Here is a 16,074-nt window from a genome sequence, read left to right as displayed (position 1 = left end):
CTGATCTAAGATTGGTTCGTTGTCTAGGAGAGAGGGACTTCCGAATATGCCCCTGTACTCGGACTCTATTGACGCAATGTCAGGTAGTACATCGTCCCCCCAGAGCGGTTTCCCGTCTAGGATATCACGCGCCAAAGCGGCTCGATCGGATCGATATCGTCGTTGGACGACTTTGTATTTATACGAACGCTCATGGTTCCTGTTATTAAAGACTGGGGCCCTGCGGTTTCCGTTTGCCTTCGTTTTGGGCTTCCCAGTCCCTGCTTCGTTGAAGAGAGCAGTAATATATTCATTCACCTCTTTTCTCACTCCCTCTCTATGGCGGTCTAGGTTGGTGAATTGAGAGTAACGGAATAAAGTGCTATCATAAGTATTCCATCCGTCATTAGCGTGCCAGTAATCGTATAAAAACGTAGAGATTGTATTGTGCCGGTGTTCTATCGCAATGGGTACGAACTCCTCAGCATTCGGATTAAGACTCTGACGATCTTTAAAGCTTGAGTCCCTGCCTCGACCTCTAGGACTCTCGAGAAGAGAGAACTCCACTACTTCACCTTCTGCATCCTCGTGGGGCCGCGCGTTTTCGTTCTCAAGTTGTTCGAGAACGTCTACGCGGGCCTCGATGTTATTTTCTTTTCTTAAGAATTCGAGGAGTTCCTTGTATCTATCCTGTTTCCGTCTATATTTGATAGAGTCGATTGTACGGTTAGGATAGATACTTTGGAGATGTTTAGATATTTATTTAAGAGAGTCATAGTTACTCCCGCCGTTTACCCGCGCTTGCTTGAATTTCTTCACTTTGACATTCAGAGCACTGGGCAGAAATCACATTGAGTCAACACCCGTTGGGGCCATCGCAATGCTTTGTTTTAATTAGACAGTCGGATTCCCCTAGTCCGTGCCAGTTCTGAGCTGACCGTTGAATGGCGGCCGAAGAGGATATCCAAATACCGATTAAGGTAATATGGAACCTCGCAGCAAGACGGTTCCGCGGGAGGCCAAGGCACGGGACCGAACTCGGATTCATAATTATCACAAACTCCAACCAGGAAGGAAAGAGAGATGCTCCAATTACTTCACCTCGCCCAGGCCCGGCACGTCAGCCGTGACCCACTTCCTCGCCAAGCCCGACACGCCCCGATCCTCAGAGCCAATCCTTATCCCGAAGTTACGGATCCAATTTGCCGACTTCCCTTACCTACATTATTCTATCGACTAGAGGCTCTTCACCTTGGAGACCTGCTGCGGATATGGGTACGAACCGGCGCGAGCCTCCACGTGGCCCTCTCCTGGATTTTCAAGGTCCGAGGGGAAGATCCGGACACCGCTGCAACTGCGGTGCTCTTCGCGTTCCAAACCATATCTCCCTGCTAGAGGATTCCATGGAACTCGAACGCTTATGCAGAAAAGAAAACTCTTCCCGGATCTCCCGACGGCGTCTCCAGGTCCTTTTGGGTTACCCCGACGAACTCTCTTGCGAGGGCCCGACTTTTTGACGGTTCCGCTGCCGGGTTCCGGAATAGGAACCGGATTCCCTTTCGCCCGATGGGTGTGTACAAACTTTTTACGTAAGTAAATAAAGCTACACCACATCAACATCGGCTTTCGCCTAGGGCTTAGGATCGACTGACTCGTGTGCAACGGCTGTTCACACGAAACCCTTCTCCACGTCAGTCCTCCAGGGCCTCGCTGGAGTATTTGCTACTACCACCAAGATCTGCACCGACGGCGGCTCCAGACGGCCTCACGGCCAATCCTTCTGCGCACACCGCCGCGACCCTCCTACTCGTCAGAGCTTCATGGTCGCGCGCAAAACGCGAACCGCACATGCCGCTGACGGTCGAGTATAAGCACGACGCTTCAGCGCCATCCATTTTCAGGGCTAGTAACTTCGGCAGGTGAGTTGTTACACACTCCTTGGCGGATTCCGACTTCCATGGCCACCGTCCTGCTGTCTTAAGTTACCAACGCCTTTCATGGTATCCCATAAGCGTCGATTTTGGCGCTTTAACTCGACGTTTGGTTCATCCCACAGCGCCAGTTCTGCTTACCAAAAATGGCCCACTTGGCACTCTGATTCGAGTCTCGCGGCTTCATAAGTTCGAGCAAGCCGGAGATCTCACCCATTTAAAGTTTGAGAATAGGTTGAGGTCGTTTCGACCCCAATGCCTCTAATCATTCGCTTTACCGGATGAAACTCGTACGCTACGAGCGCCAGCTATCCTGAGGGAAACTTCGGAGGGAACCAGCTACTAGATGGTTCGATTAGTCTTTCGCCCCTATACCCAGTTCCGACGATCGATTTGCACGTCAGAATCGCTACGGACCTCCATCAGGGTTTCCCCTGACTTCGTCCTGACCAGGCATAGTTCACCATCTTTCGGGTCCCAGCGTGTACGCTCTTGGTGCGCCTCTTCTCGTAATGAGAACGAGACGCCCCGGGAGTGCGAAGCGTTTACAATTTTTATTTGCAAATCGCTTATCCTCCCTTGGTCTACGCGAGGTAAACCTTTACTTTCATTACGCCTTTAGGTTTAGTTATTTCCCAATGACTCGCGCACATGCTAGACTCCTTGGTCCGTGTTTCAAGACGGGTCCTGAAATTACCCAAATCGATAGCGTCGTTGATCGGCGTTTCAAAACGAGGTCTGTTCGAGAACACCGTAACCAACAGTCGTTCCGGGACAGAATCGGCATTATGTCCGATTACCGTCAAACACGAAACGCTCTTGCTACGGGCCGAACGCTAATTAATCTAGCGGCCCCGCGCCATATTTCTACCGTCGAGCGAGTCTGTCGGAACATCGAGGGTCCCCATGAATTCGAATAAAATCAAGTGGTCTACCACCTCGAGTCTTAGACAGACACCCAACGGATCACGACGTCCTACTAGAGGAAAAGTGCACGCGTTCGATATCGATTAGAAAAACGTAAAACGCGATTTATTGTAATATGCCGAAACACAAACAATATCCGTCATACAAACGTTCAACTTCAATTATCGAAACGCGAATGAATTTCCTCTTTCGACCTTTCGGGTTTCTCAGGTTTACCCCTGAACGGTTTCACGTACTCTTGAACTCTCTCTTCAAAGTGCTTTTCAACTTTCCCTCACGGTACTTGTTCGCTATCGGTCTCGTGGTCATATTTAGCCTTAGATGGAGTTTACCACCCACTTAGGGCTGCACTCTCAAGCAACCCGACTCTCAGGAGAGATCCTCACGCAATCGGCAACGGTCGCTACGGGCCTGGCACCCTCTATGGGCTGTGGCCCCGTTCAAGAAGGACTTGGACGCGCCGCACGATCTCGTGATAAACGGATCCTCCCTAACACCACATTTCCCGGTGGCCGATATCGACCACGGGATTCGGTGCTGGGCTTTTCCCTGTTCGCTCGCAGCTACTGAGGGAATCCTAGTTAGTTTCTTTTCCTCCGCTTAGTAATATGCTTAAATTCAGCGGGTAATCTCACCTGCTCTGAGGTCGATATATTTATAATATATCTCTTATAATATTTAAATACAATTCGCCAAACTATCATAAAAAAAAACGTGTGTTTAATAATAATATCATCTCTCATATGAAATATAACATTATTTGTTTTTATTTAAAGAGTCGGCAGCAGCAGCAGCAGCATCAGCATCAGCATCAGCAACACACCACCAGCCTTTATACATATATAATATTTTTAATATATATAATTCATATATTTTGTCGATATACCGTGTGTATAAATGATATAAATAAAACACTGGTCAGACGTCCAGTCTTCGAAACTTTATTATTTCTCTCGGACACGACGACCGCGTTATCATTTTATCATAAATATATTATATATACACACACTTATTTATCGACTATATATACGTCGTATATATGTATAATATATATATATATATATTATATATAAATATAACTCTCTACCAAACAAATTTTATGTATTTCATATAAATACACGATTAATTTATGGTATAGCGGGTTGTGTTCAAAAATTGCGTAACTTTTTCTATAAAAATTTACGCTGCTTTTCGCACTTTAGGATGCCGCACAAATACAAAAAAAAATACGCACAAGTTTGTATGTGCATGTGTTTTTTCTTAATTAGTGTGCGTTATTGTTTCACATCCAACACGCTTAGGCATTATTTTTCTTTAATAAATAGAAAAATTTTAAATTCTAAGCAGTCTTTTAAATTGATACGACCCTCAGTCAGGAGTGGTCCGGGAACGAGTATCCGAGGACCGCAATGTGCGTTCGAAATGTCGATGTTCATGTGTCCTGCAGTTCACAAGTTGACGCGCAATTAGCTGCGTTCTTCATCGACCCACGAGCCAAGTGATTCACCGTTCAGGGTAATCATTTTATTATTATGTCGTTTTCTCATATTCTATTCGTCGTATTTTTAATATTTGATTATTATTAAATTAATAATATTATTATAATATCTTATACGCGTATAGAAAATTTATATAACGACATTTTTATATATATATATATATATATATATATATATATATATATTATAATAAATGGTAATTATTCGAAACTTTTAGAGAAATTATAATATCGTACTTTGATATATCTGATAAATTTTAACCGCTGCACATGTTTTATTACAAACGAGGCGCGCATAGACAGATATCTCGCACGATATATTCCTCCTCTTTATATTATTACAGTTTTTTTTTTATCTTGAAAGTTTTATACAAATTTCGACGGTCGGGCGTAAATCTTCGAACACCTTCGAAATAATACATAAAATATTATTTCTAAAACGAATTTTTATACATATCGATAGAAACGACATGTGCTTAAATTTCGTTTAGGTACCCGGATGAAAATGTCTCAATAACATATAATCATCACATATAATCTGTCGATATTTTCTTGTATTACCTTCAAACGATAAAAAACTTAGGTAATAATATAATAAACGAAATAAAATTTATCCATAAAAATATAGACACACACACGACAACAGACGACGTTTCAATAAACTATATATTTTTCGTTTATTATAATAACGATTCTTTATCAGAACGTTTTTAGTTAACAAGAAATTTTGTTAATGATCGTTCCGTCAATCGTTATAATATATAATAATACATATGTTGTTATTGTTGTGTCGTCATCGTCGTCGACGCCTTCTATAAACTATGATAAAAATTTTTCGTTATATTTTTATTGGAAAAATTTATATATGTAAATATATTTTTATAGACGTATGAATTATATTTATCTTTTTTTTTTTAATTTTATTCGAAACTTGTTCGAATTTTGTAAAAATTAAAAAAAGATTTCAATATATATACATCTATAATATATATATAATTTATAACATATATAAATTTCTTTTGAAGAGTTCGATAATTTTGTAGAAGAAAATTCTCTTTTACAATTAATACAGACTTGATTTCGTTTTTTTTTTTTTTGTTTAAAAACGAACAAATACTCTGTAATGATCCTTCCGCAGGTTCACCTACGGAAACCTTGTTACGACTTTTACTTCCTCTAAATGATCAAGTTTGGTCATCTTTCCGAAGCATCGGCGACGCCGAAACGCCACCGCGCTCAGTCCGAAGACCTCACTAAATCATTCAATCGGTAGTAGCGACGGGCGGTGTGTACAAAGGGCAGGGACGTAATCAACGCGAGCTTATGACTCGCGCTTACTGGGAATTCCTCGTTCATGGGGAACAATTGCAAGCCCCAATCCCTAGCACGAAGGAGGTTCAGCGGGTTACCCGGGCCGCTCGGCCAGGGAGGACACGCTGATTCCTTCAGTGTAGCGCGCGTGCGGCCCAGAACATCTAAGGGCATCACAGACCTGTTATTGCTCAATCTCGTGCGGCTAGAAGCCGCCTGTCCCTCTAAGAAGAATTATTTGTACGCCGACAGTAAAAACCGCGAACGGCAAGAGCCGAAACTCAATACCGACGGGCCTTTGGGATGTCGAAATACGCCTAGTTAGCAGGCTAGAGTCTCGTTCGTTATCGGAATTAACCAGACAAATCGCTCCACCAACTAAGAACGGCCATGCACCACCACCCACCGAATCAAGAAAGAGCTCTCAATCTGTCAATCCTTCCGGTGTCCGGGCCTGGTGAGGTTTCCCGTGTTGAGTCAAATTAAGCCGCAGGCTCCACTCCTGGTGGTGCCCTTCCGTCAATTCCTTTAAGTTTCAGCTTTGCAACCATACTTCCCCCGGAACCCAAAAGCTTTGGTTTCCCGGAAGCTGCCCGCCGAGTCATCGGAGGAACGTCGGCGGATCGCTAGCTGGCATCGTTTATGGTTAGAACTAGGGCGGTATCTGATCGCCTTCGAACCTCTAACTTTCGTTCTTGATCAATGAAAGCGTTTTTGGCAAATGCTTTCGCTTCTGTCCGTCTTGCGACGATCCAAGAATTTCACCTCTAACGTCGCAATACGAATGCCCCCATCCGTTCCTATTAATCATTACCTCGGGGTTCCGAAAACCAACAAAATAGAACCGAGGTCCTATTCCATTATTCCATGCACACAGTATTCAGGCAAAATTTTGGCCTGCTTTAAGCACTCTAATTTGTTCAAAGTAAACGTGCCGGCCCACCTCGACACTCAGTCAAGAGCACCGCGGCGGGATTGAGTTGGGCCGCCCTTGCGAGCTAAGCCCACCGGCAGGACGTCCCACGACACGCCAGTTAACACCGCGTACGATGAACCAGCGGCGTGGGACACAGATTCGACTACGAGCTTTTTAACCGCAACAACTTTAATATACGCTATTGGAGCTGGAATTACCGCGGCTGCTGGCACCAGACTTGCCCTCCAATTGATCCTCGTTAAAGGGTTTAGAGTGTACTCATTCCGATTACGGGGCCTCGGATGAGTCCCGTATCGTTATTTTTCGTCACTACCTCCCCGTGCCGGGAGTGGGTAATTTGCGCGCCTGCTGCCTTCCTTGGATGTGGTAGCCGTTTCTCAGGCTCCCTCTCCGGAATCGAACCCTGATTCCCCGTTACCCGTTACAACCATGGTAGGCGCAGAACCTACCATCGACAGTTGATAAGGCAGACATTTGAAAGATGCGTCGCCGGTGCGAGACCGTGCGATCAGCGAAAAGTTATTCAGAGTCACCAAATTGTACGATGACGAGCAAGCCCGCCACCGATTGGTTTTGATCTAATAAAAGCGCTCCTTCCGTCTCCGGTCGGAACTCTGTTTGCATGTATTAGCTCTAGAATTACCACAGTTATCCAAGTAAATGTGGGTACGATCTAAGGAACCATAACTGATTTAATGAGCCTTTCGCGGTTTCACCTTAATTTGGCTTGTACTGAGACATGCATGGCTTAATCTTTGAGACAAGCATATGACTACTGGCAGGATCAACCAGGGAACTGTGTTTTATAATATATATAATATATATTATTACTATTATTATTATATATATATATATATATTTTATAATAAAAAACTATTATCGAAAAAGTTTTAATAACAATATCCAAAAGAGGATAAATTATGATGATGTTTTTTATATTACATATATACTTTATATTTATACATAATATAATAATCATCTATATTCGTGTATAAACACATTGTTATTTACTTTTTCTTTTGCGTGTTTGCTGCGCTTATTATTGAAAATATATAATTTTCAGCGCCACGCTTTATTTATATTTTTTCTTATTTTATAAAATTTCACCGAATCGACTATAAATCTATCTAAATTTAATCGAAATGAGAAAAATTAGATGATTACGTCGACCGGGCTACAATTTCGACATTATCTCTACCCTTCGCTAGATTGTAAGCGACATGGTTTATACATTAGGTAATAATGAACGAAATTTTTATTCTCGCACGGAATAATGAGAGTTATCGCAAATATTGTGTATTATATATATAAAAGTGTAATATAATATATATTTTTCATAGACGATCGCATATGAATCGCTCACGATAGAACGCTAGCTAAATTCGCGATCTCGCAATAGATATTTAACTTGTGGATAAATTGATATAATATCTGAAAAGGGAACCGCTAGCAATATACGTTAATATATTGGAGGAGAACGGGGACCCTTTCAGAAAACTATATAATCCACCGATGTGGAATGACCGAAACAACGTCTTTACGTAAATTATAACGAGTTTATTAAAATTTAACGAGACGTCAACTTCGATACACCACACATATATGTGCGCTGTACAACGGTACGCCTTCTACATTAACATTAATAAAGATGTATAGTGAAAATATATAAAAGATGTATTGTGAATATTAAAAAGAAGTATTATGAAATTACATGTTTTGTATTTAGAAGCCGTCCGAGGTGTATCTATCACATAAAAGTGTTATGAAAATATTAACAATAAGGAAAAAAAGTATTATGAAATTAGATGGCCGCTCGATGTATGAACGTACGAGGTGTATTATATAAAAGTTGTATGAAAATAGAAATAATAATGAAAAACAAGTATTATGAAATTAAATTCCGCTCGATATAGGAACTTGTCGAGAAAGATGATTTGTGAAGTTGAATGGAGATGTTTTGTATGTAGAAGTCGTCCGAGGTGTATGACATAAAAATGTTATGAAAATATTAACCATAAGGAAAAAAAGTATTATGAATTTAGATCGCCGCTCGATGTATGAACGTACGAGGTGTATTATATAAAAGTTGTATGAAAATAGAAATAATAATGAAAAACAAGTATTATGAAATTAAATTCCGCTCGATATAGCAATTTGTCGAAAAAGATGATTTGTGAAAATTGAGTGGAGATGTTTTGTATTTAAAAGCCGTCCGAGGTGTATCTATCACATAAAAGTGTTATGAAAATATTAACAATAAGGAAAAAAAGTATTATGAAATTAGATGGCCGCTCGATGTATGAACGTACGAGGTGTATTATATAAAAGTTGTATGAAAATAGAAATAATAATAAAAAACAAGTATTATGAAATTAAATTCCGCTCGATATAGCAATTTGTCGAGAAAGATGATTTGTGAAAATTGAGTGGAGATGTTTTGTATTTAAAAGCCGTCCGAGGTGTATGACATAAAAGTGTTATGAAAATATTAACAATAAGGAAAAAAAGTATTATGAATTTAGATCGCCGCTCGATGTATGAACGTACGAGGTGTATTATATAAAAGTTGTATGAAAATAGAAATAATAATGAAAAACAAGTATTATGAAATTAAATTCCGCTCGATATAGCAATTTGTCGAGAAAGATGATTTGTGAAAATTGAGTGGAGATGTTTTGTATTTAAAAGCCGTCCGAGGTGTATGACATAAAAGTGTTATGAAAATATTAACAATAAGGAAAAAAAGTAATTTTATATAATATACCTCGAACGGCTTCTACATAAAAAAAATTTCCATTCAATTTACACAATTCAACTTTTTCGACAAGTTCCTATATCCTGCCGACCAGACACCAAACTTAATACGGTTTTATAGACACTAGCGCCCTCTGCCGGCCAGTCACCGAACTTAACACGGTTTAATAGACACTAGCGCCCTCTGCCGGCCAGAAGACAAACTAAACACAGTTTTATAGACACTAGCGCCCTCTGCCGGCCAGACGACAAACTGAACACGGTTTTATAGACACTAGCGCCCTCTGCCGGTCAGTCACCAAACTTAGGTAATTTCGTAATACTTTGTTTTTCATAATTATTACTATTTTCATAAAACTTTTATATAATACACCTCGTACGTTCATACATCGAACGGCGATCTAATTTCATAATACTTTTTTTCTTTATCGTTAATATTTTCATAACACTTTTATGTCATACACCTCGGACGACTTCTACATACAAAACATCTCCATTCAACTTCACAAATCATCTTTCTCGACAAGTTCCTATATCGAGCGGAATTAAATTTCATAATACTTGTTTTTCATTATTATTTCTATTTTCATAAAACTTTTATATAATACACCTCGTACGTTCATACATCGAGCGGCCATCTAATTTCATAATACTTTTTTCCGTTATTGTTAATATTTTCATAACACTTTTATATAATATACCTCGAACGGCTTCTACATAAAAAAAATTTCCATTCAATTTACACAATTCAACTTTTTCGACAAGTTGCTATATCCTGCCGACCAGACACCAAACTTAATACGGTTTTATAGACACTAGCGCCCTCTGCCGGTCAGTCACCAAACTTAGGTAATTTCGTAATACTTTGTTTTTCATAATTATTACTATTTTCATAAAACTTTTATATAATACACCTCGTACGTTCATACATCGAGCGGCGATCTAATTTCATAATACTTTTTTTCTTTATCGTTAATATTTTCATAACACTTTTATGTCATACACCTCGGACGACTTCTACATACAAAACATCTCCATTCAACTTCACAAATCATCTTTCTCGACAAGTTCCTATATCGAGCGGAATTAAATTTCATAATACTTGTTTTTCATTATTATTTCTATTTTCATACAACTTTTATATAATACACCTCGTACGTTCATACATCGAGCGGCCATCTAATTTCATAATACTTTTTTTCCTTATTGTTAATATTTTCATAACACTTTTATGTGATAGATACACCTCGGACGGCTTTTAAATACAAAACATCTCCACTCAATTTTCACAAATCATCTTTTTCGACAAATTGCTATATCGAGCGGAATTTAATTTCATAATACTTGTTTTTCATTATTATTTCTATTTTCATACAACTTTTATATAATACACCTCGTACGTTCATACATCGAGCGGCGATCTAAATTCATAATACTTTTTTTCCTTATTGTTAATATTTTCATAACACTTTTATGTCATACACCTCGGACGACTTCTACATACAAAACATCTCCATTCAACTTCACAAATCATCTTTCTCGACAAGTTCCTATATCGAGCGGAATTAAATTTCATAATACTTGTTTTTCATTATTATTTCTATTTTCATACAACTTTTATATAATACACCTCGTACGTTCATACATCGAGCGGCGATCTAATTTCATAATACTTTTTTTCCTTATGGTTAATATTTTCATAACACTTTTATGTCATACACCTCGGACGACTTCTACATACAAAACATCTCCATTCAACTTCACAAATCATCTTTCTCGACAAGTTCCTATATCGAGCGGAATTAAATTTCATAATACTTGTTTTTCATTATTATTTCTATTTTCATACAACTTTTATATAATACACCTCGTACGTTCATACATCGAGCGGCGATCTAATTTCATAATACTTTTTTTCCTTATTGTTAATATTTTCATAACACTTTTATGTCATACACCTCGGACGGCTTTTAAATACAAAACATCTCCACTCAATTTTCACAAATCATCTTTCTCGACAAATTGCTATATCGAGCGGAATTTAATTTCATAATACTTGTTTTTCATTATTATTTCTATTTTCATACAACTTTTATATAATACACCTCGTACGTTCATACATCGAGCGGCGATCTAAATTCATAATACTTTTTTTCCTTATTGTTAATATTTTCATAACACTTTTATGTCATACACCTCGGACGGCTTTTAAATACAAAACATCTCCACTCAATTTTCACAAATCATCTTTCTCGACAAATTGCTATATCGAGCGGAATTTAATTTCATAATACTTGTTTTTTATTATTATTTCTATTTTCATACAACTTTTATATAATACACCTCGTACGTTCATACATCGAGCGGCCATCTAATTTCATAATACTTTTTTTCCTTATTGTTAATATTTTCATAACACTTTTATGTGATAGATACACCTCGGACGGCTTTTAAATACAAAACATCTCCACTCAATTTTCACAAATCATCTTTTTCGACAAATTGCTATATCGAGCGGAATTTAATTTCATAATACTTGTTTTTCATTATTATTTCTATTTTCATACAACTTTTATATAATACACCTCGTACGTTCATACATCGAGCGGCGATCTAATTTCATAATACTTTTTTTCCTTATGGTTAATATTTTCATAACACTTTTATGTCATACACCTCGGACGACTTCTACATACAAAACATCTCCATTCAACTTCACAAATCATCTTTCTCGACAAGTTCCTATATCGAGCGGAATTAAATTTCATAATACTTGTTTTTCATTATTATTTCTATTTTCATACAACTTTTATATAATACACCTCGTACGTTCATACATCGAGCGGCGATCTAATTTCATAATACTTTTTTTCCTTATTGTTAATATTTTCATAACACTTTTATGTCATACACCTCGGACGGCTTTTAAATACAAAACATCTCCACTCAATTTTCACAAATCATCTTTCTCGACAAATTGCTATATCGAGCGGAATTTAATTTCATAATACTTGTTTTTCATTATTATTTCTATTTTCATACAACTTTTATATAATACACCTCGTACGTTCATACATCGAGCGGCGATCTAAATTCATAATACTTTTTTTCCTTATTGTTAATATTTTCATAACACTTTTATGTCATACACCTCGGACGGCTTTTAAATACAAAACATCTCCACTCAATTTTCACAAATCATCTTTCTCGACAAATTGCTATATCGAGCGGAATTTAATTTCATAATACTTGTTTTTTATTATTATTTCTATTTTCATACAACTTTTATATAATACACCTCGTACGTTCATACATCGAGCGGCCATCTAATTTCATAATACTTTTTTTCCTTATTGTTAATATTTTCATAACACTTTTATGTGATAGATACACCTCGGACGGCTTTTAAATACAAAACATCTCCACTCAATTTTCACAAATCATCTTTTTCGACAAATTGCTATATCGAGCGGAATTTAATTTCATAATACTTGTTTTTCATTATTATTTCTATTTTCATACAACTTTTATATAATACACCTCGTACGTTCATACATCGAGCGGCGATCTAAATTCATAATACTTTTTTTCCTTATGGTTAATATTTTCATAACATTTTTATGTCATACACCTCGGACGACTTCTACATACAAAACATCTCCATTCAACTTCACAAATCATCTTTCTCGACAAGTTCCTATATCGAGCGGAATTTAATTTCATAATACTTGTTTTTCATTATTATTTCTATTTTCATACAACTTTTATATAATACACCTCGTACGTTCATACATCGAGCGGCCATCTAATTTCATAATACTTTTTTTCCTTATTGTTAATATTTTCATAACACTTTTATGTGATAGATACACCTCGGACGGCTTCTAAATACAAAACATGTAATTTCATAATACTTCTTTTTAATATTCACAATACATCTTTTATATATTTTCACTATACATCTTTATTAATGTTAATGTAGAAGGCGTACCGTTGTACAGCGCACATATATGTGTGGTGTATCGAAGTTGACGTCTCGTTAAATTTTAATAAACTCGTTATAATTTACGTAAAGACGTTGTTTCGGTCATTCCACATCGGTGGATTATATAGTTTTCTGAAAGGGTCCCCGTTCTCCTCCAATATATTAACGTATATTGCTAGCGGTTCCCTTTTCAGATATTATATCAATTTATCCACAAGTTAAATATCTATTGCGAGATCGCGAATTTAGCTAGCGTTCTATCGTGAGCGATTCATATGCGATCGTCTATGAAAAATATATATTATATTACACTTTTATATATATAATACACAATATTTGCGATAACTCTCATTATTCCGTGCGAGAATAAAAATTTCGTTCATTATTACCTAATGTATAAACCATGTCGCTTACAATCTAGCGAAGGGTAGAGATAATGTCGAAATTGTAGCCCGGTCGACGTAATCATCTAATTTTTCTCATTTCGATTAAATTTAGATAGATTTATAGTCGATTCGGTGAAATTTTATAAAATAAGAAAAAATATAAATAAAGCGTGGCGCTGAAAATTATATATTTTCAATAATAAGCGCAGCAAACACGCAAAAGAAAAAGTAAATAACAATGTGTTTATACACGAATATAGATGATTATTATATTATGTATAAATATAAAGTATATATGTAATATAAAAAACATCATCATAATTTATCCTCTTTTGGATATTGTTATTAAAACTTTTTCGATAATAGTTTTTTATTATAAAATATATATATATATATATAATAATAATAGTAATAATATATATTATATATATTATAAAACACAGTTCCCTGGTTGATCCTGCCAGTAGTCATATGCTTGTCTCAAAGATTAAGCCATGCATGTCTCAGTACAAGCCAAATTAAGGTGAAACCGCGAAAGGCTCATTAAATCAGTTATGGTTCCTTAGATCGTACCCACATTTACTTGGATAACTGTGGTAATTCTAGAGCTAATACATGCAAACAGAGTTCCGACCGGAGACGGAAGGAGCGCTTTTATTAGATCAAAACCAATCGGTGGCGGGCTTGCTCGTCATCGTACAATTTGGTGACTCTGAATAACTTTTCGCTGATCGCACGGTCTCGCACCGGCGACGCATCTTTCAAATGTCTGCCTTATCAACTGTCGATGGTAGGTTCTGCGCCTACCATGGTTGTAACGGGTAACGGGGAATCAGGGTTCGATTCCGGAGAGGGAGCCTGAGAAACGGCTACCACATCCAAGGAAGGCAGCAGGCGCGCAAATTACCCACTCCCGGCACGGGGAGGTAGTGACGAAAAATAACGATACGGGACTCATCCGAGGCCCCGTAATCGGAATGAGTACACTCTAAACCCTTTAACGAGGATCAATTGGAGGGCAAGTCTGGTGCCAGCAGCCGCGGTAATTCCAGCTCCAATAGCGTATATTAAAGTTGTTGCGGTTAAAAAGCTCGTAGTCGAATCTGTGTCCCACGCCGCTGGTTCATCGTACGCGGTGTTAACTGGCGTGTCGTGGGACGTCCTGCCGGTGGGCTTAGCTCGCAAGGGCGGCCCAACTCAATCCCGCCGCGGTGCTCTTGACTGAGTGTCGAGGTGGGCCGGCACGTTTACTTTGAACAAATTAGAGTGCTTAAAGCAGGCCAAAATTTTGCCTGAATACTGTGTGCATGGAATAATGGAATAGGACCTCGGTTCTATTTTGTTGGTTTTCGGAACCCCGAGGTAATGATTAATAGGAACGGATGGGGGCATTCGTATTGCGACGTTAGAGGTGAAATTCTTGGATCGTCGCAAGACGGACAGAAGCGAAAGCATTTGCCAAAAACGCTTTCATTGATCAAGAACGAAAGTTAGAGGTTCGAAGGCGATCAGATACCGCCCTAGTTCTAACCATAAACGATGCCAGCTAGCGATCCGCCGACGTTCCTCCGATGACTCGGCGGGCAGCTTCCGGGAAACCAAAGCTTTTGGGTTCCGGGGGAAGTATGGTTGCAAAGCTGAAACTTAAAGGAATTGACGGAAGGGCACCACCAGGAGTGGAGCCTGCGGCTTAATTTGACTCAACACGGGAAACCTCACCAGGCCCGGACACCGGAAGGATTGACAGATTGAGAGCTCTTTCTTGATTCGGTGGGTGGTGGTGCATGGCCGTTCTTAGTTGGTGGAGCGATTTGTCTGGTTAATTCCGATAACGAACGAGACTCTAGCCTGCTAACTAGGCGTATTTCGACATCCCAAAGGCCCGTCGGTATTGAGTTTCGGCTCTTGCCGTTCGCGGTTTTTACTGTCGGCGTACAAATAATTCTTCTTAGAGGGACAGGCGGCTTCTAGCCGCACGAGATTGAGCAATAACAGGTCTGTGATGCCCTTAGATGTTCTGGGCCGCACGCGCGCTACACTGAAGGAATCAGCGTGTCCTCCCTGGCCGAGCGGCCCGGGTAACCCGCTGAACCTCCTTCGTGCTAGGGATTGGGGCTTGCAATTGTTCCCCATGAACGAGGAATTCCCAGTAAGCGCGAGTCATAAGCTCGCGTTGATTACGTCCCTGCCCTTTGTACACACCGCCCGTCGCTACTACCGATTGAATGATTTAGTGAGGTCTTCGGACTGAGCGCGGTGGCGTTTCGGCGTCGCCGATGCTTCGGAAAGATGACCAAACTTGATCATTTAGAGGAAGTAAAAGTCGTAACAAGGTTTCCGTAGGTGAACCTGCGGAAGGATCATTA

At 38.8% G+C, this 16,074-nt stretch overlaps 3 non-coding genes and 1 pseudogene across 3 annotated transcripts; 1 reads left to right on the top strand and 3 right to left on the bottom strand.

The window, feature by feature from the left end:
* Positions 1-3,486, bottom strand: part of LOC130903150 (large subunit ribosomal RNA) — a 7,504-nt pseudogene extending 4,018 nt beyond the window's left edge.
* A 713-nt stretch (positions 3,487-4,199) lies between these two features.
* LOC130903121 (5.8S ribosomal RNA) lies at positions 4,200-4,355 on the bottom strand. The gene has a single exon (XR_009060539.1). It is a non-coding gene; the product is annotated as a 5.8S ribosomal RNA (ribosomal RNA).
* Positions 4,356-5,456: 1,101 nt separating this feature from the next.
* Positions 5,457-7,378, bottom strand: LOC130903187 (small subunit ribosomal RNA). Its single transcript, XR_009060594.1, has one exon. It is a non-coding gene; the product is annotated as a small subunit ribosomal RNA (ribosomal RNA).
* A 6,774-nt stretch (positions 7,379-14,152) lies between these two features.
* On the top strand, positions 14,153-16,074 carry LOC130903186 (small subunit ribosomal RNA). Its single transcript, XR_009060593.1, has one exon. It is a non-coding gene; the product is annotated as a small subunit ribosomal RNA (ribosomal RNA).

Source organism: Diorhabda carinulata, unplaced genomic scaffold (assembly GCF_026250575.1).
Source record: "Diorhabda carinulata isolate Delta unplaced genomic scaffold, icDioCari1.1 Dcau_14, whole genome shotgun sequence".
Classification (NCBI taxonomy): domain Eukaryota; kingdom Metazoa; phylum Arthropoda; class Insecta; order Coleoptera; family Chrysomelidae; genus Diorhabda; species Diorhabda carinulata.
The sequence above is the reverse complement of the archived record's forward strand: the minus strand, read 5'-3'. Positions and strand labels throughout refer to the sequence as shown.